Raw genomic sequence first — 24,190 nt, forward strand, 5'->3', positions numbered from 1 at the left:
AGCAATTATACTCCAATAAAGATGTTAAAAAAATTAAAAAGAAAAAGAAATTGGAGTATATATACAACATGGAGTACTATTCAGCTATAAAAAAGAATGAAATCTTGCCATTTGTAACACAGATGGACCTTGAGGGCAATAAGTTGGCAAAAAAAAATGAAGAAAAAAATAATATGTGTATCTATGTGTACATACATGCATGAATTTAAATAAATACATATGTATATATGTTTATACATATATGGCTTTGAATACTATATGAGTATATTATATAATACATACAATATAGCACACACACACACACACACACACACAGAATTCTAAAGTCTTGACTCCTGGTAGTTAGTGTGATCCCCAGCCACCTGGCAGAGTTCAGCCTCTGGCACTCTGATAGAGGGAAAGGCAGAGGCAGAGAAGGAGCAGGAAGCACACGGCTGGGGTAGGAGGAAGACCAGATGAGTGTGGCATCCTGGAAGCCCAGAGGAAGCAGGGAAGGTGTGGCAGATGAGAGGAGACCATTGCTGGTACACATGGCTCCCCTCTGCACTCTACCAGAGGCTCAAAGAGTGGTCAGCCCAGGAGACCTGGGCAGAGAGAGCCAGATGGGCTTACTAGTCACCTGTGATTGGGGGTGTAGCCCTATATCTCCCCAGCACATGGATTTGTACACTCTCAGTGTTCCATCCTGCAGAATAATGCAGCCAACAGTTCTTCCCAACGCCACTTACCACGGGAGTGGGAGTGTCATACCTTGCCAAGCTGGTTTAACACAGTGTTCAGGCCAGGTGGCCTTCACATGGCTAGACATTCACTGTGGGTGGCTGGGAAGAGGCAAGGACTGGAAAGAAACTCCCAGAAGAGTTCAAATACAGGAAGCATTTGTCATTTATTGCTGGCAAAAACCGGACTAGCTAGCCAGCCCAGCCCACCTCCCCACACCCTCGCCATTCTTCTTTGTTGTCGAGAGAAAAAAAGAATCAAGTCACATTTTCAGCTCATGAATAAGAAAACAATATCATCCTAATGATGTTTGCAAGAAGAAGAAAAGAATCTTGCGTCAGATCAGCACTGCTGTCTTGGCCACTTTCTGTTTCCATAGCCACTAGGTCAACTTTGAAAATGATTAATAAACACTCACCTGTATTTTTCAAAGATGAAGATGAAAGGGAAGGGCAGGGTTTGAAATCTTGCATTTTATGTTCCACTCTCTGGGTAAAGTTAAGTTACTAAGTCACTTATTTTTTTCTCTTGGTCTCGTTTCCATCCACCTATGAGACAAATGATATCTCGTTTAGACTATCTTCCTTGCACAAAACGCGCTATGCATTTTTAAAGAACAGTGTGATTCACTGAGTTTTACTCATTGGCAAGAATACTTCTTCTGGGAACACCACGGATGTTCTTTAGATTTTTCTACCTCGACCACCCTCAATTTAAATAATGACTAACTTTATGAAACTACTGAGAACAATGAATTATAAGGTTTCTTTCACATTTTTCTGCACAAGAACAAACATTTACTAGAGAAAAACCCATTTTACTATAAGCAGAAGTCAATATTGCCAACAAAATCCAAGAGCAGTAAGGTCGATGGAAAGTATCCATTAAACCCCTTCCAATTTTGGAATGCATCTTTGTGCTCAGGGGCTTAGCAGATGAATGGAAGTCTTCATGGATAAATGAGGCACCAATTTTCTAGAATATTCCCAGAGCAATAAAACAATGACAGGACAGTTTTACATGTAAAGACAAGAGGCCTGAATGGTTTTGCATTTGCTAAATAACCCCTCGGTCACTCAGAAGGAAGCGCGTGCTTTCCACAAAGGATACTAAACGCTCCTATTCTCCCAATGTGCAGGCGAATCAAAACCACTGGCCATTTCCTCCTTCCCTTCTACTCACTGGGTTCAAAGTCTTGGCTTACTCTCACGAGCATAGATCCTCTAGGTGGCTTCCTCTGTCCTTGCCCCCCAGTGTGCCTGGTCGCCCCTTTAGTGCTGCCGATGCAATGCCCTTCAAGTGCCCTCAGTCAGCACCCAGCCTCCTGTTGCTGCCTCATCCCTTCACTCTTGTTAACTTTCTGAGCAGTCTTACTTTATTTGTTGCATGTAGTCCCGGTATAAGTTATTTTCACAGATGCATATAACGTGTGCGAGTGGCCAAGGGCGCAGCATGTGTGGGAATCCAGTTTTCCCTCCTCTGCTTCTGCCCGGCAGACTATTGTCTCCTCCCGTTAATAGCACCTGCAGCAAAGTCACAGCCTAAAGTTGTGACAGTACCGTGATATCCAAGGCAACCAACGGCAAGTTCCTAAACACAGAATTATTTCAATGCAAGACAAAGCATAACACAAAGCTGAGGAACAGGTGCATGCTTTAACATATGTCTTTATTAATATTGATATTATTAATATTAAACTGAGTTAAAGTAATTTCTGGGTATCATAAGAGTTCTTTCACAAATTATACAAAGAAGGAGCAGTATAAATTACGAAATTGTATGGCCATGTCGTAATTCCTGATAAAATGTATTAAAAGGATACTGAGGGAAAAAAATTAGTGGAGAAAAGAATTTTTAAGCTGTCTTTGTCAGAGACTTAAGACACCAGTTCTGAGTCAGAAGCACAGAACTAGAGGCCCAAATTATTATTATTCATTATTTTGAGTTTACATTGAATTAACTAGAGTTCAAATAATGTTTTCTTTAGTCATATATAATATATACAATTTTAGCCATAGTATATGACTGAAATACGAAATAATCTGTATCACCATTCTTGTAACAAGTCAAAAACTTTGTGACTCCCCACCACCAACACGCAGGGTAGCCTAGGGGGTGCTATAGACCTCCATAATCTTCACCAGTCCCACCGAAGTCTCCTCAGATACCCATGAAATCGAAACAAAAGCAACGTGCTCGCCATACAAACACCTCTTCAAGACAATCTCCCAAGCCATACACCTCCAACCAGGTTGCCACCCTTAAACACTTTGAGTTAGTCCTGGTCCTAAGTCAAGATGAGATTAAATGTATAAAGATTTTATTAGTGAAAATGCTTGTGCAAAGAGAAATACGGATGGAGCCAGGCAAGGCTAAGAGAGCTGACACACCCATCTTCTCATGGGTGGAAACATCCCAGACTCCCTTAATGTCTAAGGAAGGTTCAGTAAAGCTGTCTGGGAGTTCTTGAGCCAAGGTCAACTGACAAAGGAGTTTGTGTCTCCTGGAACAGCATGCCTTAGTATCCCCAGCCTGCTCAGTCATTGTTGGGGAGCGGCCCCTGAGAAGCAAGATCCACAGTGGATTCCGCACTGTAGGGCTGGGGCCCTGGGACAGCTGTTGCACAGTGTAGGAAGGTCTATGAGGCACATTCTGAGGGCTAATGCACCACTCCTACACAGAAATTAAAAAGTTTGTACTTATACAATAAATCTTGAGCCTCACATCCAACTTTTCCCTGCTCTCTACCTAACCCATGTGCAAACAATTTCTAGCACTTCATTTCTGACACCTTTACAGTAATCTAAGTACCACCTTCATCTGCATATGAGCCCCACAGCTGACCAAAATGCTTTCCCTCATGCTTTTTCCTCCTTCTAATACTTTCTCCATCTCAAACCCTCTTTCCAAGACCCTACCCACTCTATTAGGTTCATATGAAAGGCCAATCAAGTGCTAAGACTATCCTCGACATTCTTTTGCTCCCACCTCACCTGCTCAAGCCAACCCCAGTAGACAGGTTCTCTCTCCCATCTAGGAACCTTCATGGGACTTCCCCTACTTAGACATCAGCATTTAGGGTATTAAGCACTACCAATGGCTTTAGTTGTTAGAAGTTTTATCGCCATAGCAAACCGCTGGAAGGACTGCACATATTTCAAATTTGTATTCCTGTAATATTATGCAACTAGTAAACTGAATGAATGAATGAAACAACAATTCCGGCCTGGTGCATATCTATCAACCCAGGCCTAAAAGTAAAGCTAAAAGACCTTCTTTATTCCTTGCCTTCTTATTTTCACGTTTGTGCTGATTTTTAAAAAATTTTGTAAGATAGAAACTATTAAACCTAAAGTAATATTGATTCTAACAGTTGAGGCAAAAAACCCCAAAGACCTGGAAGAGGATAGCTACAGTTATAGAGAAATCCACTCAGTAAAATTAGCTGACAGAGGAAGTTGACCCGGTAAATGACTATTTTGTGAGAGGTTTAAATATAGGATCCTGTTAAATTAATTAAACAAGGCCATTAGACGGAGGTGGCCATAATGCCGTAGAAGCCCACGTAAGCAAACTGAAATCTAAGCTTGTAAATGCGTCAAGGTTATGAAATCAAAATGCTAAGAATGACCAATCACAAACAGCCAACTAGGCTTGAAGCCACAGCCAATTAATAATTTACTGACTTTGCTTTTGGATGGTCTCTATATGTCTTTCCCCCGGCTCCTGTCAGAGAAGCACCCCTAACCACTTCTGATGTGGCCCTGCCCGATTCAAACTGATTTTTGCTCAGAAGAACTCTAAGAATTTTTAATATGCCTCAGTTTATCTTTTAATAGTTCTGATGTCAGAACAGGGAACCAAAGGAGCCCCCAGGAGCACTGAGCAAACAAGCAGAGGTACCTGTGAAGCCCCTTGACCGGCTGCCTGCTCGCTGCCTCTGGAGGTGGGCGAGTTCGTCTCGGAGGCTGGATCCCAGCTCCGGCTTTTACGTTATGAGCTTTCAGACTTCGAGCCTTTCTTTCTCCGGAGTGGGGCGAGAAACTGGCCAGAATCAGACTTGTTCCGACTCAGCAACCGAACCGATTCCAGGGACGAACTGTGTCCAACTTACAAAGGGGACGAGGACCAGGACGACTTAGAAAATGGACCAGGTCCGATGACAAACTCGGTCCGTCCGACTTTGAAACTGGAGCCGGTGCAGAACAAAGTGGTTCCGCCTTAGAAACCGAAATGGGTCTGGGGACGGACTGGGTCCAACTTAGAAACCAGACCCGGTCCAGGACAGATTGGGTTTGACCTAGAAACCGGACTGGGTCCAGTATGAGGCCTCAGGTGAATAAAATTTTGTTTTAAGGTTAACCTTACCAAAGATAATCCTGAGTTACAGTGGCCACAGTGGAGAACTTTTAACCACCTGAGATAACCTTATCCCCTTACGAGGTGCCCTAGAGGAAAGGGGTCTCAGCCAGGCACTCACTCTGAAGGGTAGAGGGAAAGTTATTCTTCCTCCTCTACAGTTTCTAGTGACCAGGATGAGACCTACTGGGACACCCCACTCACTCCGAATCCTGCAGACGGCATCCTGGGAAAACTGGCAGAAGCCTGGCAAAGGGTAAGAATTCTTACCAAGGTCAGCTCTCCAAAATCTGTGGAGCCTGGTCGAGAGAGGAAGGGAAAATTTCACGTTGTCCCTTCCTTTCCAGTGTTTCTACATTGGCAGGAAAACACATTGGTTATGGAGCCTTTCCCTCCCAGGGAGAGCTGTGAGATATCAATGTTTTACCTGGTCTTCTCTAGGATGCCCAGAGGCATCTCATGAAATACAGACTCCAGGGAAGTCATTCTTATCGGGGAAAAAAGAAGTGGCAGCAGCAGCTATTTGGACATTGAGTGAATGAAAAATCTTAACACTTTTTCCCACTAGTATTAGTAAAATCTTTAACCATCTGAGCAGGTAAACTTAACTTATTCTATCTGCCAGAAACACAATTGGAACCCAACCATTCTTTTATAAACTAGTGAATTTTGCATTATTGTATGTATCTCATGCCTAAAAAGTTGAAACAAAAGCTATAAGACCTCTGCATCTGTCTGTATGTTTATGTATGTAGGTGATAAAAATGTGATATTCTTCTACCTTTGGATGGTATAGCCAAAATTCATTTGTAAAGAGCTCTATTTAATAGGCTGAAAAAACAAACATTTATATAAATCAAGTGTATGCTAAGAAATGTACAGACCAACCCAAGTGTTTTTCAAGTTCACGTGATCTAGCATAATCTTTGGTGAATGAAAGCTAGTTTAAGTCTGTTGGTTTAATTGAAACAGGCATGTCTTTAGAGTGATCAGTATTAAGTAGAATATTTTTATTCTACCAAGGTTAACTAAAGTCAAATACGCTTTTGCAATCTCTGTTACATAATTTGTCAGCAAGAATGGTAACTTAAGATGATGGCTGGCTGTTCAATGTCTCATGAAATTTTCAGGAGTAATCTAAACAATTGTTAAGAACAAGTAAATTAAGGAGATGTAAGATAAAAATTTGTAAGTGTACTTTTCAGCAATAATCATGCCTTATGGTATATTTGCTTAAGAATAGTTTCCAAACTCTTTTTGGTAACTTAAAACCTTAAAGTTGGATGAGATAAGTTAAATGAAGGCTAGTCATTGAACATCTACATCATTTCCAAGTAAGATAAAATACTGCAACGTTAATTACTGAACATAGATTTATCCACTTTTGGCTTTCTTTGGCAGAGGAACTGAAGATATTCGGTTCTATCAGTAAGCATATTTTGTGCCACATTGAAAAATTACTAAGAGGAAGAATATACTTCTAGAAAGTGTGAAAAGTATTTATAAATTTGCCAATCCACAGAATGCTAATGTAACAAACAGTCCACACTGGTTACTTCTTAGTTTTCACTAGGAATAAAGGATTCTAAAAGGTCAAGAATTCTAATAAATATATGTAATTAAAGCCAGTTAGAAATAAGAACGGTGAGAGGAAAGAACTGTGTATCTGTAAACTGAACTGGATCCTGAGTTCTTCTAGTTTCCTCAGATGTCTGGTTGCAACTCTCCAAACTAATGTTTCCAATTTTCTCCCACTCTTCTGATTTCGAATCACGAAGAATATGACTGCCCTTGAACCTCCTTGGAAGGGACGATACCAGGTCCTTCTCACTACCCAGATCACAGACAAATTTCAGGGAATTGAACCTGGGTACACATCCCCCAATTAAAAAGGGCTTCTCCAGAATCTTGGAACTGCACGCCAGCTGGAGATGTAAAATTAAAAGTAACTAGGGGGGCCGGCCGAGCTGACCACGCACAGACCCGGCGCGGCGGCACTGCGGCCCCAGGGCAGCCGGCGCCGGGGACATGCGCTGATTCGATCCCTCCGGAGAAGAGTTAAAAAGTGAAAAGAGGGGATCCAGGGACAACTTCCCCGGGAGAACGCACGGCGGGCCTCAGGTTGGTACAACGTCATGCCGGCCTCTGCCGCCGCAGGCCCACCCCGCACGCCGTGCCCCTCCCTCTCCCCCGGCCTCAGTGCGCCAGAACCCCCGAATCAGCGGCTCCTTTAACCCCGTCCTGTCTGAGCAAAAAACAGACGCCCTCCAGCGACCTACACACAGAGGCGGGGCCAAATCCAAAGCTGAGCCCCTGGGAGCTGTGAGAACAAAGAAGAGAAAGGGAAATCTCTCCCAGCAGCCTCAGAAACAGCGGATTAAAGCTCCACAATCAACTTGATGCACCTGCATCTGTGGAATACATGAACAGACAACGAATCATCCCAAATTGAGGAGGCGGGCTTCGAGGGCAAGATTTATGATTTTATCCCCTTTACCTCTTTTTGTGAGGGTGTATGTGTATGCTTCTGTGTGAGATCTTGTCTGTATAGTTTTGCTTCCACCATTTGTCCTAGGGTTCTATCCGTCCCTTTTTTTTTCTAAATAACTATTTTTTAATTCAATAACTTTATTATACTTTATTTTATTTTACTGTATCTTCTTTCTTTCTGTCTTTTTCCCTTCTTTCCCTCCTTCCTTCCTTCCTCCCTCCCTCCCTCCCTCCTTTCTTTCCTTCTTGCTTTCTTTCCTTCTTTGCTTCTTTCTTTCCTTCTTCCCTCCTTCCTTCCTTCCTTCCCTCCTTTCTTTCTTTCTTTCTTTCTTTCTTTCTTTCTTTCTTTCTTTCTTCATACTACTACTAATTCTCTCTACTTTTTCTCCCTTTTATTCTGAGCCGTGTGGATGAAAGGCTCTTGGTGCTCCAGCCAGGAGTCAGGGCTCTGCCTCTGAGGTAGGAGAGCCAACTTCAGGACACTGGTCAACAAGAGACCTCCCAGATCCACATAATATCAAACGGCGAAAATCTCCCAGAGACCTCCATCTTAACACCAGCACCCAGCTTCACTCAACGACCAGCAAGCTACAGTGCTGGACAACCTATGCCAAACAACTAGCAACACAGGAGCACAAGCCCACCCATTAGCAGAGAGGCTGCCTAAAATCATAATAAGGCCACAGACACCCCAAAACACACCACCAGACGTGAACCTGCCCACTAGAGAGACAAGATCCAGCCTCATCCACCACAACACAGGCACTAGTCCCCTCCACCAGGAAGCCTACACAACCCACTGAACCAACCTGAGACACTGGAGACAGACATCAAAAACAGCGGGAACGACGAACCTGCAGCCTGCAAAAAGGAGAGCCCAAACACAGTAAGATAAGCAAAATGAGAAGACAGAAAAACACACAGCAGATAAAGGAGCAAGATAAAAATGTACCAGACCTAACAAGTGGAGAGGGAATAGGCAGTCTACCTGAAAAAAGAATTCAGAATAATGATAGTAAGGATGATCCGAAATCTTGGAAACAGAATGGACAAAATGCAAGAAACAGTTAACAAGGACCTAGAAGAAATAAAGATGAAACAAGCAACGATGAACAACACAATAAATGATATTAAAAGTACTCTAGATGGGATCAATAGCAGAATAACTGAGGCAGAAGAACGGATAAGTGACCTGGAAAATAAAATAGTGGAAATAACTACTGCAGAGCAGAATAAAGAAAAAAGAATGAAAAGAACTGAGGACAGTCTCAGAGACCTCTGGGACAACATTAAACGCACCAACATTCGAATTATAGGGGTTCCAGAAGAAGAAGAGAAAAAGAAAGGGACTGAGAAAATATTTGAAGAGATTATAGTTGAAAACTTCCCCAATATGGGAAAGGAAATAGTTAATCAAGTCCAGGAAGCACAGAGAGTCCCATACAGGATAAATCCAAGGAGAAATACGCCAAGACACATATTAATCAAACTGTCAAAACTTAAATACAAAGAAAGCATATTAAAAGCAGCAAGGGAAAAACAACAAATAACACACAAGGGAATCCCCATAAGGTTAACAGCTGATCTCTCAGCAGAAAGCCTACAAGCCAGAAGGGACTGGCAGGACATACTGAAAGAGATGAAGGAGAAAAACCTGCAACCAAGACTACTCTACCCAGCAAGGATCTCATTCAGATTCCATGGAGAAATTAAAACCTTTATAGACAAGCAAAAGCTGAGAGAGTTCAGCACCACCAAACCAGCTTTACAACAAATGCTAAAGGAACTTCTCTAGTCAAGAAACACAAGAGAAGGAAAAGACCTATAATAACGAACCCAGAACAATTTAGAAAATGGGAATAGGAACATACATATCGATAATTACCTTAAATGTAAATGGACTAAATGCTCCCACCAAAAGACACAGATTAGCTGAATGGATACAAAAACAAGACCCTTATATATGCTGTCTACAAGAGACCCACTTCAGACCTAGAGACACATACAGACTGAAAGTAAGGGGATGGAAAAAGATATTCCATGCAAATGGAAACCAAAAGAAAGCTGGAGTAGCAATTCTCATATCAGACAAAATAGACTTTAAAATAAGGACTATTAGAAGAGACAAAGAAGGACACTACATAATGATCAAGGGATCGATCCAAGAAGAAGATATAACAATTGTAAATATTTATGCACCCAACATAGGAGCACCTCAATACATAAGGCAAATACTAACAGCCATAAAAGGGGAAATCGACAGTAACACATTCATAGTAGGGGACTTTAACACCCCACTTTCACCAATAGACAGATCATCCAAATGAAAATAAATAAGGAAACACAAGCTTTAAATGATACATTAAACAAGATGGACTTAATTGATATTTATAGGACACTCCATCCAAAAACAACAGAATACACATTTTTCTCAAGTGCTCATGGAACATTCTCCAGGATAGATCATATCTTGGGTCACAAATCAAGTCTTGGTAAATTTAAGAAAACTGAAATTGTATCAAGTATCTTTTCTGACCACAACGCCATGAGACTAGATATCAATTACAGGAAAAGATCTGTAAAAAATACAAACACATGGAGGCTAAACAATACACTACTTAATAATGAAGTGATCACTGAAGAAATCAAAGAGGAAATAAAAAAATACCTAGAAACAAATGACAATGGAGACACAACGACCCAAAACCTGTGGGATGCAGCAAAAGCAGTTCTAAGGGGGAAGTTTATAGCAATACAAGCCCACCTTAAGAAGCAGGAAACATCTCGAATAAACAACCTAACCTGGCACCTCAAGCAATTAGAGAAAGAAGAGCAAAAAAACCCCAAAGCTAGCAGAAGGAAAGAAATCATAAAAATCAGATCAGAAATAAATGAAACAGAAATGAAGGAAACAATAGCAAAGATCAATAAAACTAAAGGCTGGTTCTTTGAGAAGATAAACAAAATAGATAAACCACTAGCCAGACTCATCAAGAAAAAAAGGGAGAAGACTCAAATCAATAGAATTAGAAATGAAAAAGGAGAGGTAACAACTGACACTGCAGAAATACAAAAGATCATGAGAGATTACTACAAGCAACTCTATGCCAATAAAATGGACAATCTGGAAGAAATGGACAAATTCTTAGAAATGCACAACCTGCCAAGACTGAATCAGGAAGAAATAGAAAATATGAACAGACCAATCACAAGCACTGAAATTGAAACTGTGATTAAAAATCTTCCAACAAACAAAAGCCCAGGACCAGATGGCTTCACAGGCGAATTCCATCAAACATTTAGAGAAGAGCTAACACCTATCCTTCTCAAACTCTTCCAAAATATAGCAGAGGGAGGAACACTCCCAAACTCCTTCTACGAGGCCACCATCACCTTGATACCAAAACCAGACAAGGATGTCACAAAGAAAGAAAACGACAGGCCAATATCACTGATGAACATAGATGCAAAAATCCTCAACAGAATACTAGCAAACAGAATCCAAAAGCACATTAAAAGGATCATACGCCATGATCAAGTGGGGTTTATTCCAGGAATGCAAGGATTCTTCAATATACGCAAATCTATCAATGTGATACACCATATTAACAAATTGAAGGAGAAAAACCATATGATCATCTCAATAGATGCAGAGAAAGCTTTTGACAAAATTCAACACCCATTTATGATAAAAACCCTGCAGAAAGTAGGCATAGAGGGAACTTTCCTCAACATAATAAAGGCCATATATGACAAGCCCACAGCCAACATCATCCTCAATGGTGAAAAACTGAAAGCATTTCCGCTAAGATCAGGAACAAGACAAGGTTGCCCACTCTCACCACTCTTATTCAACATAGTTTTGGAAGTTTTAACCACAGCAATCAGAGAAGAAAAGGAAATAAAAGGAATCCAAATTGGAAAAGAAGAAGTAAAGCTGTCACTGTTTACAGATGACATGATCCTATACATAGAGAATCCTAAAGATGCTACCAGAAAACTACTAGAGCCAATCAATGAATTTGGTAAAGTGGCAGGATACAAAATTAATGCACAGAAATCTCTGGCATTCCTATATACTAATGATGAAATATCTGAAATTGAAATCAAGAAAACACTCCCATTTACCATTGCAACAAAAAGAATAAAATATCTAGGAATAAACCTACCTAAGGAGACAAAAGACCTGTATGCAGAAACGTATAAGACACTGATGAAAGAAATTAAAGATGATACAAATAGATGGAGAGATACACCATGTTCTTGGATTGGAAGAATCAACATTGTGAAAATGACTCTACTACCCAAAGCAATCTATAGATTCAATGCAATCCCTATCAAACTACCACTGGCATTTTTCACAGAACTAGAACAAAAAATTTTGCAATTTGTATGGAAACACAAAAGACCCCGAATAGCCAAAGCAATCTTGAGAACGAAAAAAGGAACTGGAGGAATCAGGCTCCCTGACTTCAGACTATACTACAAAGCTACAGTTATCAAGACGGTATGGTACTGGCACAGAAACAGAAAGATAGATCAATGGAACAGGATAGAAAGCCCAGAGATAAACCCACGCACATATGGACACCTTATCTTTGATAAAGGTGGCAGGAGTGTACAGTGGAGAAAGGACAGCCTCTTCAATAAGTGGTGCTGGGAAAACTGGACAGGTACATGTAAAAGTATGAGATTAGATCACTCCCTAACACCATACACAAAAATAAGCTCAAAATGGATTAAAGACCTAAATGTAAGGCCAGAAACTATCAAACTCTTAGAGGAAAACATAGGCAGAACACTCTATGACATAAATCACAGCAAGATCCTTTCTGACCCACCTCCTAGAGTAATGGAAATAAAAACAAAAATAAACAAATGGGACCTAATGAAACTTCAAAGCTTTTGCACAGCAAAGGAAACCATAAACAAGACCAAAAGACAACCCTCAGAATGGGAGAAAATATTTGCAAATGAAGCAACCGACAAAGGATTAATCTCCAAAATTTACAAGCAGCTCATGCAGCTCAATAACAAAAAAACAAACAACCCAATCCAAAAATTGGGTTTAGGCAGAAGACCTAAATAGACATTTCTCCAAAGAAGATATACAGACTGCCAACAAACACATGAAAGAATGCTCAACATCATTAATCATTCGAGAAATGCAAATCAAAACTACAATGAGATATCATCTCCCACCAGTCAGAATGGCCATCATCAGAAAATCTAGAAACAATAAATGCTGGAGAGGGTGTGGAGAAAAGGGAACACCCTTGCACTGCTGGTGGGAATGTGAATTGGTTCAGCCACTATGGAGAACAGTATGGAGGTTCCTTAAAAAACTACAAATAGAACTACCATATGACCCAGCAATCCCACTACTAGGCATATACCCTGAGAAAACCAAAATTCAAAAAGAGTCATGTACCAAAATGTTCATTGCAGCTCTATTTACAATAGCCCGGAGATGGAAACAACCTAAGTGCCCAACATCGGATGAATGGATAAAGAAGATGTGGCACATATATACAATGGAATATTACTCAGCCGTAAAAAGAAACGAAATTGAGCTATTTGTAATGAGGTGGATAGACCTAGAGTCTGTCATACAGAGTGAAGTAAGTCAGAAAGAAAAAGACAAATACCGTATGCTAACACATATGTATGGAATTTAAGAAAAAAAAAATGTCATGAAGAACCTAGGGGTAAGACAGGAATAAAGACACAGACCTACTGGAGAACGGACTTGAGGATATGGGGAGGGGGAAGGGTGAGCTGTGACAGGGCGAGAGAGAGTCATGGACATATACACACTAACAAACGTAGTAAGGTAGATAGCTAGTGGGAAGCAGCCGCATGGCACAGGGATATTGGCTCGGTGCTTTGTGACAGCCTGGATGGGTGGGATAGGGAGGGTGGGAGGGAGGGAGACGCAAGAGGGAAGACATATGGGAACATATGTTTATGTATGACTGATTCACTTTGTTATAAAGCAGAAACTAACACACCACTGTAAAGCAATTATACCCCAATAAAGATGTTTAAAAAAAAAAGAAATATTAAAAAAAAAAAGATATCAGTAATACCAGAAGAGCTTGCTAAAGATTTTACAAGAGAGAACAATAAGCCTCAGTGCTTTCAAATCTCTAATACTTGCTCCAAACAATAATATGTTTAAAAAACCATATCAACTATAAGCCATAAAGAAAAAAATATAGCTTACTAGAAAAAAATTAAGGATGTCTATATGCCAGAAAGATGATGAACACATTTCTCAAAAGACAAATGGGAATCTGGGTACCATTTTAGACAGATCCATTTGACAAACAAAAGGTAATTTTACATAATACAGTATGACCTTCACACAATTAAAGAGTAATTACTTTATACAGATAGAGAAATTAAGGACAAAGAGGCCCAAGGAAAGGGACGTGAATAAGGACATCAGAGGAAAGAAACACCAATGGCTTACTGGCATGTATAAATATGTATTAGTCTTAATGAAATGCTTATTTAAACAAAATGAGGATTATTCAGCACAATAATCATAGATGATGATGTGAAAGTTGACATTTAGTGCTTCCCAGTAGCAGTATTCTCACGGGTGCCTATTTGTTTATTCATGTGATCATTCACTCACTCGTCCAAGCATTTACTGAGCCGTTGTTACATGTCCACTGCCTGAATAGAGAGCAAAGCCTCCCACTTTCTGTTCACTAAAATCTCACATTATAATAATAAAAGTAAAGGTGTGAAAGATCAGAATCAACTGTGATTAAAAATTTCCAAGCTGGGGGAAATCTCAAATGTTTCAGTTCTACTCCCCACAAGTACAAATGTAGGGGGATTTCCCCTCCACTCACTAGGGGTCCAGAGACCTATACATTTTTCTCATTCTTGCAGATGTTCCGGGACTTCGCAGTGAAGGTTCAGCCTAGGGCCATCAGATGGACACCTGGAAAAGTTTTTAGGCTCAGGCAACTGTCCAACTAGATTAGTCAGCGGAGGAGGTACTGACTGCTGACCAAGTGTGGTCCTCATCAGAATTATGGTGGGTGAAGGGGAAGAGATGGAAATCATTATGCCAGGCAACAAGAAACCAAAGGAGAAGGAGAAAAAGCAAAGATAGAGGATCTGAATAATAGAATTAATAAGCACAAACTGGTATAGAGAAAACTTACCCTCCACAAGTAGAGGATACACATTATTTTCAAGCACTCAAGGAATAGTCTCAAAAGTTTACCATGTACAAGTTTACAAAGAAAGTCTCAGAAAACTTTAATGAGTTAATATCCTACAGACTGTGTTGTTTGACTATAATAAAATTAGGTCTTTTAAAGGATAGCTTAAACACCTAACATGCTTAGAAACTAAAATCATACTACCTAATACTCCTTGGATTAAAGGAGAAATAATAAAAATGAGATACTCCTAACATGAATTAGCAGGAGAAGATTTGTGACTTGTAGCTAACACAGAACTCTGTGAGAAAATTGCTGCTCTGAATACGTTTATCAGAATTCAAAAAAGTATAATGAAGACAAATAAGCTTTGTGTTCAATTTAACAAGCTAGAATGAAGGGCAACAGACTAAATGTGAAAGAAACCATAAAGGAGGAAATAGATATAAATAAACAAATGAGGAAATACAGACCAAAAATAAAGAATAATTATAAAATCAAGAAATGATTACTTTAAAAGATTTACAAGATAAACCATGGGAGACATCAGGAAAAAAAAAGAGCCAAGACTAAAGCAAAATATGAATGAGAAAAGTAAAAATACTATAGCAATTTAAAAAGTAACGAAATAATATTATGAATTAGTGTATGCCAATAAGCTTGAAGCCCAAGAAGAACGAGCATACTGCTGGGGGAAATAATATAAATGGCTAAATTCTGCAGAGAAAAACCTGAAAAGGCCAATTGTTTGGGAGACTCTCACTTGTTCTAGTATAACTTTTTATTTTATTTTACTTTATTTTTGGCAGCACTGTGTGGCATGTAGGATCTTAGTTCCCCAACCAGGGACTGAACCCGTGCCCCCTGCAGTGGAAGCATGGAGTCCTAACCACTGGACCACCAGGGAATTCTCTCTGGTCTAACTTTTAAACACATTTAGCCTCACTCGCTTCTCGCCAGGAAGAGACAGGGATTTCTTTGGTAAAATTGTAAGCAGCAGTGGGGCATGCTTCACCCAGCCCCTTCGGATCCACTCACTTTTCACAGGATCAACCTACCAGCTGAATGATGAATTCTGATCTGCCACGTAGTAAGGAGTGGAGCAAATTCAGGGGTGAATTATTAGCAAGTCTGCTTGGCTAGAGATCTAAAGTCACAACTTGCAGTCAGCTTTATCTATGTCTCTCTGATGCATACGTATCTACCAATAGATTCCAAACTCGGAAAGGGAAGAAATGGGTATTATTAATTAGCCCATCTCACAAATCCAAATGCCTGTAACTATTACAGAAATAAAACAGTCATCAGACTCACCCTTGTCCACTGCTCCACATACAGGAAAGCCCTAGATCTATATAGCTTTAGAGATATATTGTACAAAATGTTCAAGGAACAGATAATTCCACCTCTCACACAAGCTGTTTCAGAAGATAAAAAATGAGAGAAACCTTACCAACCCGTCTTATAAGGCTCGTATAAACCTTGGTTTCATAGCTGAGATAGAACGGATCATACAATGAAATTTAAAGGCTATCTCCCTTATGAACATAGATACAAAACTGGAAAATAATATATGATAATAGGATAAGGCATCATAATCAAGTAAGATTTGTCTTAGGAAGAGAAAACTGATTTAAGATAGGAAAATACGTCTGTATGATCCCCCACCCTAAGAAGATAAGGAAAACATTTAATTTAAATAATCATCTCAATGGGGAGATCAAAAGCATTTGGTAAAGACACATGATTTTTTACAAAGTGCTTTCCAAAACCTAAGAATAGCAGGAAACTTCTTTAACATGATGTAGTCTCTGTAGCAAATAAAACAAAATAAACCCAGAAAACCTTCTCCTAATTACTATAACACATTAGGCACATACATTTCAGGATATCCATGTCTGATATTGTCTCTACATTCAACCTAGTACTAGAGGCCATGATCAATGAAATAATACCCCTTCAAAATAAAACCTATATGATAAAGATATCACCACATACCACATGGTGCAGGAACTCTATGTGGAGGATAACACAAGTATTGAACATTACCCAAAGCATATCAAAGTTCACTAACAAAGAATTAGTATCCATAAAATACAAAGGAATGGTAAAACCAACATGAAAAAGAGAAGAAATCCAATAGAATGAGAAACATTATTAACCAAGAAACAATTTAAAGAACAGAAAATCTAAATAGCTGAATCACTAGTAATCACAGAAGTGAAAGGAGATTACACTATTTACCAATCAGAGTTTTTTAAAATTAAAAGTCGGGTAATACTAAGTGTCTTTGTTATCACTTGCTGTGTAAAAACTTACCCCAAAACTTAGTGGCTTGAATCTATTATCTCAGAGTTTCTATGGATCAAGAATATGGGTGCAGCTTAGCTAGTCCTCTGGCTCTGCATATCTTCTAAGGCTACCTCATCTCAAGTCTCAGTTGGGAAGGATCTGCTTCCCTAATTGGGTGTTGGTAGCACGCAGCTCCTTGTGGGTCGTTGCACTAAAAAGCTCAGGTCCTCAGGAGCTGTTCCTTGATATGCGAGTCTCTTCACTGAGCACCACACAATATGCTTTCATCAGAATGAGAAAACAAGGGGGCAAGAGAGACCGTCAGCAACAAAGTTCTAGCAAGAGGAAACTTAATCATGTTAATCACATCCTATGACTTTTGCTGGCTTCTACTGATTCAACTCATTAGAAGCAGGACACTAGGTACAGCCCACACTCAAGGAGAGTGGATTACACAAGCATGTGAACATCAGGAGGCTGGGATTATTGGGAGTCATATCAGAAGCTGCTTCCACACTGTGTATTGATGAGTATGCAGGGAAACAAGTAATAATAGAATTCTATTGGGAAAATAGACTGGTACTGTCACTCTGGAGAGCAACCTGGCAGTATTTAGAAAAAAATATTGCTTATAGACAATGTTTGTGTCCCTCCAAAATCCATATGCTGAAACCCTAGCCCTCTAGATGTGATGGTATTTGGAGGTGGGGCTTTCGGGAGAAAACTAAAGTTGGATTAGGTCACGAGGATGGGGGCCTTATGATGGGATTAATGCCCTTAGAAAAAGAGGAAGACACAGGAGATAGCTGTCTCTCTCTTTGTGTGTACACACTGAGCTAGGCCATGTGAGGACATAAGCAGGAAGAGGGCCCTCACCAGGACCCAACCATGCTGGCATCCTAATCTTGGCCTTTCAGCCACCAGAACTGTGAGAAGTAAATGTTTGTTGCTTAAGCCACCAGTCTATGGTATTCTGTTCTAGCAGCTGAAACGGACTAAGGATATCTATGACCTAGAAATTCTATTCCTGAGCGTATATTACAGAAAAATATATGCAGAAGTCCATAGGGAGACATGAATGAGAATGCTCCTCATAGCAATGTTTCTGGCAGTGGAGTGGAGAGCCAACATAGATGTCCCTCAAAAGAGGAAGGAATGGACAAGTTATACTTGGGATATTCGTTCTAATGGAATATGATGCAGCGTTAGAAACAATTAGCTAGAGATACATATAGCTTCATAAGTTGAACCTAAAAGCATAAGGTAAGAAACAGAACGAGGTCTATGGCACAATGCACCATATTCACACACACACACGTTTCATAAGGCTATATGTTTCGCAAGAGTACAAACATATACGAGGGCATGATTCAAACACATCCGAGTAGGTGCCTAATTGTGGGAAGGAAATGAGTGTTGGACTCTAGGATGAAAGAAAAATAGAAAAACTGTAGGAGAAAGAACCTTGTCAAACTCAATGATGACAATATGGCCAGAGTCCAAGAATAGAATAAAAGAAAAAATAAAAGCAACCTTCATGAGTGGGCAGTTAATTCTAATCCCTGCCTTTAAGTTGCAGAGCGGGCAGAAGATAATTTAATCAAAATCAGCAGGCTTTAATGCCAGATGCTCTAGGTAGGGAGATGTTTATTCATGGGAGCTGTCTTTTTGTTAGTTTGTAAGATGATTCATATCTCCACCAATATTTAAATTCAGCCATACAGCTTTTGGAGGAATTTTAAGTAAGATATCCAAAACACTAGCTGATAACTAAGGGTGGGAGATCTCAGAATAAACCACTGAGTAGGGGTGGCCTTGGAGAATAGCTTGGAGGAAAGGTTTGTTCTCTACCATGTGCACCACCACAACTGAACATAGGGATATGAGGAGGGTGGCAGTTCGGCTTGGGAAGACTCTTCTCTCTAACTGAGCCATCCTGGCCTCATCATCATCCCCCCCCCCACCCCGCCTCATCATCATCCCCCCCCCACCCCGCCCCAGGTGTCAGGAATGGTTCTTTGAAATGTCTGAGCTACATCAACAGACGTGTCACAAGGGCTGCTTTGTGATGGCTAAGTCCCTCCTTAGCCACCATTGGCTAAGGGTACGGACCCTTCATCGTCCTGGGGAGCTGTATATATAGCGTGGTCAGTAGGCCCGGAGTAGACCACTGGTAGGCTTCAATACAGCTGAGGTGTGCCGAAGACTCCTAGAGCCTGATACAGACATGGATCGAAAACCCTCGAGAGCCAAACGGAGAAGGGTGGATGAGGCTCCCTATAACCTCAGACCTAGACATGGTGGCCACGTAAGATGACCCTACCCAAGCTGTTTTCTTCATGGATTCCCTCTCCCCCAAGAATCCTACCCTCTCCCTGCCTGGCACAAACCCCCTCCTCAGCCCTGACCCCTTCTCATGAAGTCTCCCTTTCCATCAATAGCCCATCTTCTTCTCCCTAATCCAATGTCCTTTTGACCTCACTCTGTTGTCCTTCCAGGTGCTGAAGACAGCCAGGACCGTGAGGAAACCCCGTCAAAGGAGTCTGAATAAAAAAGCCTCTAAGAAAGCTGCCAACCCCACAAAACAGCAGAAGAAAGCTACAAGACAAACACTCTCCAGCTGTTCTCACAGGCTGGATGAGACACTAAATCAACGTCAGAATAATGCAGAGCAGAACCAAGAGGCCGCGCAGAACCAAGTGCCGTGCGGCAACACCCCTCCAAGCGAAGAGCTGGTGAGCCAGTAAAGCTCAGGGGGAGGCCAGAGACCTCAGAAATATCTGCCAAGTCTGAGGTCTGAGAAATGGCCAACTGTGTAGACACGGAATTTTATAGCATCAGGGTACACGGATGCTAATTAAATAAAAATCAACTTGTGAAAATTTCTGTGTGTTTCTGCGAGTTCTCTCATGGTGGGAGCAGGGAAGGAAGGGAAGAGGCAGGTGTGTGAGGAGGGAGGGACATTGAGTCCTGCAAGGTTGCGGGGGACACTGGCAGAATCACAGTTAACCAGACAGTGGGGATAAGGAATGGGTCAGGACTGAGTGCTGAAGATAAATTTCCTACTTAACACTTGAACCCACAGGCAAGGTGGAAAGGGGCTTGGCGTTTCTGTCTTTGGGGTAGGGGGCTGGACGAGGGGCACGACAAAGTGTACATTGCCAGAACCTATGTGGTTTGAGGTGTGTAGGTGGCAGTATCATCCCAAGAAATAGACAAATCACTTCCAGGCCACCTACGTCATACAAGTGTTTGCTACATCTCACCCTACGATGCCAGCGACTAAAGGTCCTCCAGAGGGCCAAAAATCTCACCCTACTAAAAGTTATTGAAAGCACCCTGAGGACTCAAATAATGGTGGATGGAAGCCACAAACTCAACACTGATCAGCCCACTTTCTAAAGAAACTTAAGGTGGAGCAGTGGCTTCCCAAGGGCAGGGAAGTAAGAGCTGTCTGCTCTCAGTACAGGCAACTGTCTACAAAGAATTCTAAAACAACATCATCTCCCCTCCAAACATCTTTTATCTCTATTCCTTCCAAAGTTGTTGTTGTTTTTTCTCTGAAGAGACGATCCTTTTAAGTGGTTTTATTGAAGTATAATTGACATATAATAAATTGCACATGCTTAAAGTGACCGCTGAATGAGTTTGGTCATATGTGTATACTTGTTAAACCATTACCACAATTATAAGTGTGAAAATACCCATCACCCCCATAAGTCTCCCCTTACCCCCTGACAATTGCTTCCTCTTGTCCCTCTCTGCACCCCCATCCTCAGATAACCACTGATTTGCTTGCTGTCTCCACAGATTACATGTTCTAGCATTTTATGTAAATGGAATCAGTATGTACTCATTTTTATCCAGCTTCTGTTACTCAGCATAGAGAGTCAATGTTCTTGTGTACATCAATATTACATTTCTTTTTAATATTATGATTGTTATTTTGTTGAGAGTTTAGTAGCATTTAAATGATGCCACAAACTTGCTTTAATTTTATTTAAAAATTAAGATCATTGTCAAGCCATGTGCAGTCATAAGAAATAGAAAGATACCTTATACCCTTAAATGTTGCATATAATGCAACATTTAATAATCTCCCACTACATAATTTTCTCTTTACATCCCATTTTAACCCCCAGTATCTACCTCATGGGTTTCACTGAAGTATATGTGTCATATACAAAGAAAGAGAGAGAGAAAGAGGGAGGAAAGGAGAAAGAGGGAGAGGGAGAGGAAGGTGGGGGTCGGCGGGGGAGGGAGAGAAATTCCACTATAATGCCCTGTATGGGGTGTTTATTTTCCTATAAACATTAGAACACACTATGCACATCATTATGCAGCTCATTTACTCTTCAGATCACTCCATGGACATCCATGCCAAGATGCATATATATCACTGGATAGATACATAGATTTATGGATATAGACAGCAGATTTTAAAATTTAGCCTCTGTAAACCACAATGTCCTGTGGGAAGAGCTAGTTTTTGTAAAATGGAATCGATTTTTCAATGGGAGATTCAAATTTCTCTAACAGCATTTTATGTGTTCATTTATTTTCCTACTGTACACGTCATTAAAACTCTAGCTATAAATATATATTAAAAAAACTCTAGGTAATGCCATATTTTAAAAATGCACGTATGACAGAGCCTTCATATACTCTGGTTTCCGCTATTGCCAATCTTCTCAGCAGGCTCCTTTTTTATGGTAAATCTAGAAGATTTTTGTTAAGACTTCATGTGGCAACTAACTAAAAGTTGCGCAGGTTTGCAAATACCAGTTGTGTTGACTGGAGATTTGACTTATAAAAAGTGAAAATAAAATGAAATATCCAATATTTGGGGGGAAAAAGATAAAAGCTGTGACCACTGGTGAGAATAGGAGAGTAATAATATAATAATAGCCCAATAAGATAATGAAGAATTATGATATATACATTATAAGCAGGGGTCCTAGAATCTGGGAGACTGGATCTAAGTCTCAGCTCTGTCAGTTACATATTAGTGTGAATTTGGGCAGGTTACTGGACTTCTCTGAGATTCACTGTTCTGATCTATAAAATACTGGGTCAGTAAACATTTTCTGTAAGGGGTCAGGTAGTAAATACTTTAGGCTTTGTAGGCTATATAGGTTTCTGTTGTGTTAGCACAAAAGCAACCACAGACACTATGTAAGTAAAAGTGTACAGCTATGTTCCAACAAAGTTTTATTTGTAAAAATAAGCAGCTGTGGTCTATATTTACCCCCACATGGATACTGGTTTTCTGGCCCCTAAATCCCAGTGACTATATATATATATATATATATATATATATATTTGTTTTTTTTAATAACTGCCATCGAGAAAGAACTAAAGCAAGAATGTAAAATATCCCAACATATTAAATACCCATAAAAGAGATTTATATATATATATATATATATATATATATATATATATATTTTTTTTTTTTTTTTTTTTTTTTTTTTTTTTTTTTGCGGTACATGGGCCTCTCACTGTTGTGGCCTCTCCCGTTGCGGAACACAGGCCCCGGACGCGCAGGCTCAGCGGCCATGGCTACGGGCCCAGGCGCTCCGCGGCATGTGGGATCTTCCCGGACCGGGGCACAAACCCATGTCCCCTGCGTCGGCAGGCGGACTCTCGACCACTGCGCCACCAGGGAAGCCCCATAAAAGAGATTTTAAAGTGAAGGATTACTATAAGCCACGCTAAGATAATAGGTTGGAAAAATGCAGTCTGATCGATTTCCTTAAGATTATAAAATACCAATTTTCACATATTAAATTTCAAAAACCGGAAAGAAAAGCAGAATAACCGACCCAACTATAAAATTATTAAATGTATTCTATAAATCTTATTTGGTCCTTATTAAAAATATAATAAAGGAGATTTCATTCTAAAGGTTGTTTATAATGGAAAGGCAAAGCTCTGACAATCTGGCCCATCAATACAACCCCCAAATGATTTAATTGTGATGCAAATAAGATAAAATGTGGAAGTACAATATTACAGAAAACATTTGATTTTTTAAAAATATATTTTAAAAATTATTTGTCAGCCCTGGATTTATATTTAGAAAGATAGACTTCTCATATCCTGAAATTGCTTTATCAGGGGGAGAGCATATATATATATATTTTACCAGTAATAAGAAATATTAATCAGGTCATTACTGACAGTCCAGTCCTATATTGACTATTTCTTGGTACTCCATGCAAAAAGGATAATTTACTCATTAATATTTTACTATTAGAAGTTCTTCTGGGCTTGAAAAGTTAGTTCAGGTTCCAGAAAGACCTAATTGTAAATATTGAGTTACGTAAAGATCAACATTTAAACATTTAAAAATATTCCTCCTTTGTTTTAAGGTTTTTGCTGTTTTTAAGTGGATTCTGAGGCTGCAGCAGAAAATTACGGCACCATCAATTAGCTATGCTTTCATATATGCATTATGGTGGTTGTAGAAATGTCATTTCGCTACCTATTTTTAGCATGAAAGACAGACACTAACAAAAAACTATTAAAACTTGTGAAAAATGTCATAAAAGACATGTATATAAGACAAAAGGTACTTAAAGATATCAGAGGGGGGACCTTGAAGATGGCGGAAGAGTAAGACGCGGAGATCACCTTCCTCCCCACAGATACACCAGAAATACATCTACACGTGGAACAACTCCTACAGAACACCTACTGAAGGCTGGCAGAAGACCTCAGACCTCCCAAAAGGCAAGAAACTCCCCACGTACCTGGGTAGGGCAAAAGAAAAAAAGAAAAAACAGAGACAAAAGGATAGGGAAGGCACCTGCACCAGTGGGAGGGAGCTGTGAAGGAGGAAAAGTTTCCACACACTAGGAAGCCCCTTCGCGGGCGAAGACTGCGGGAGGCAGAGGGGGGAGCTTCGGGGCCGAGGAGGAGAGCACAGCCACAGGGGTGCGGAGGGCAAAGCGGGGAGATTCCCGCACAGAGGATCGGTGCCGACCGGCACTCACCAGCCCGAGAGGCTTGTCTGCTCACCCGCCGGGGCGGGTGGGGCTGGGAGCTGAGGCTCTGAGGCTCGGGTTTCGGTTTCAGACAGAGCGCAGGGAGAGGACTGGGGTTGGCGGCTTGAACATAGCCTGAAGGGGTTAGTGCACCAC

This window comes from Tursiops truncatus, chromosome X, assembly GCF_011762595.2.
Source record: "Tursiops truncatus isolate mTurTru1 chromosome X, mTurTru1.mat.Y, whole genome shotgun sequence".
Lineage (NCBI taxonomy): Eukaryota > Metazoa > Chordata > Mammalia > Artiodactyla > Delphinidae > Tursiops > Tursiops truncatus.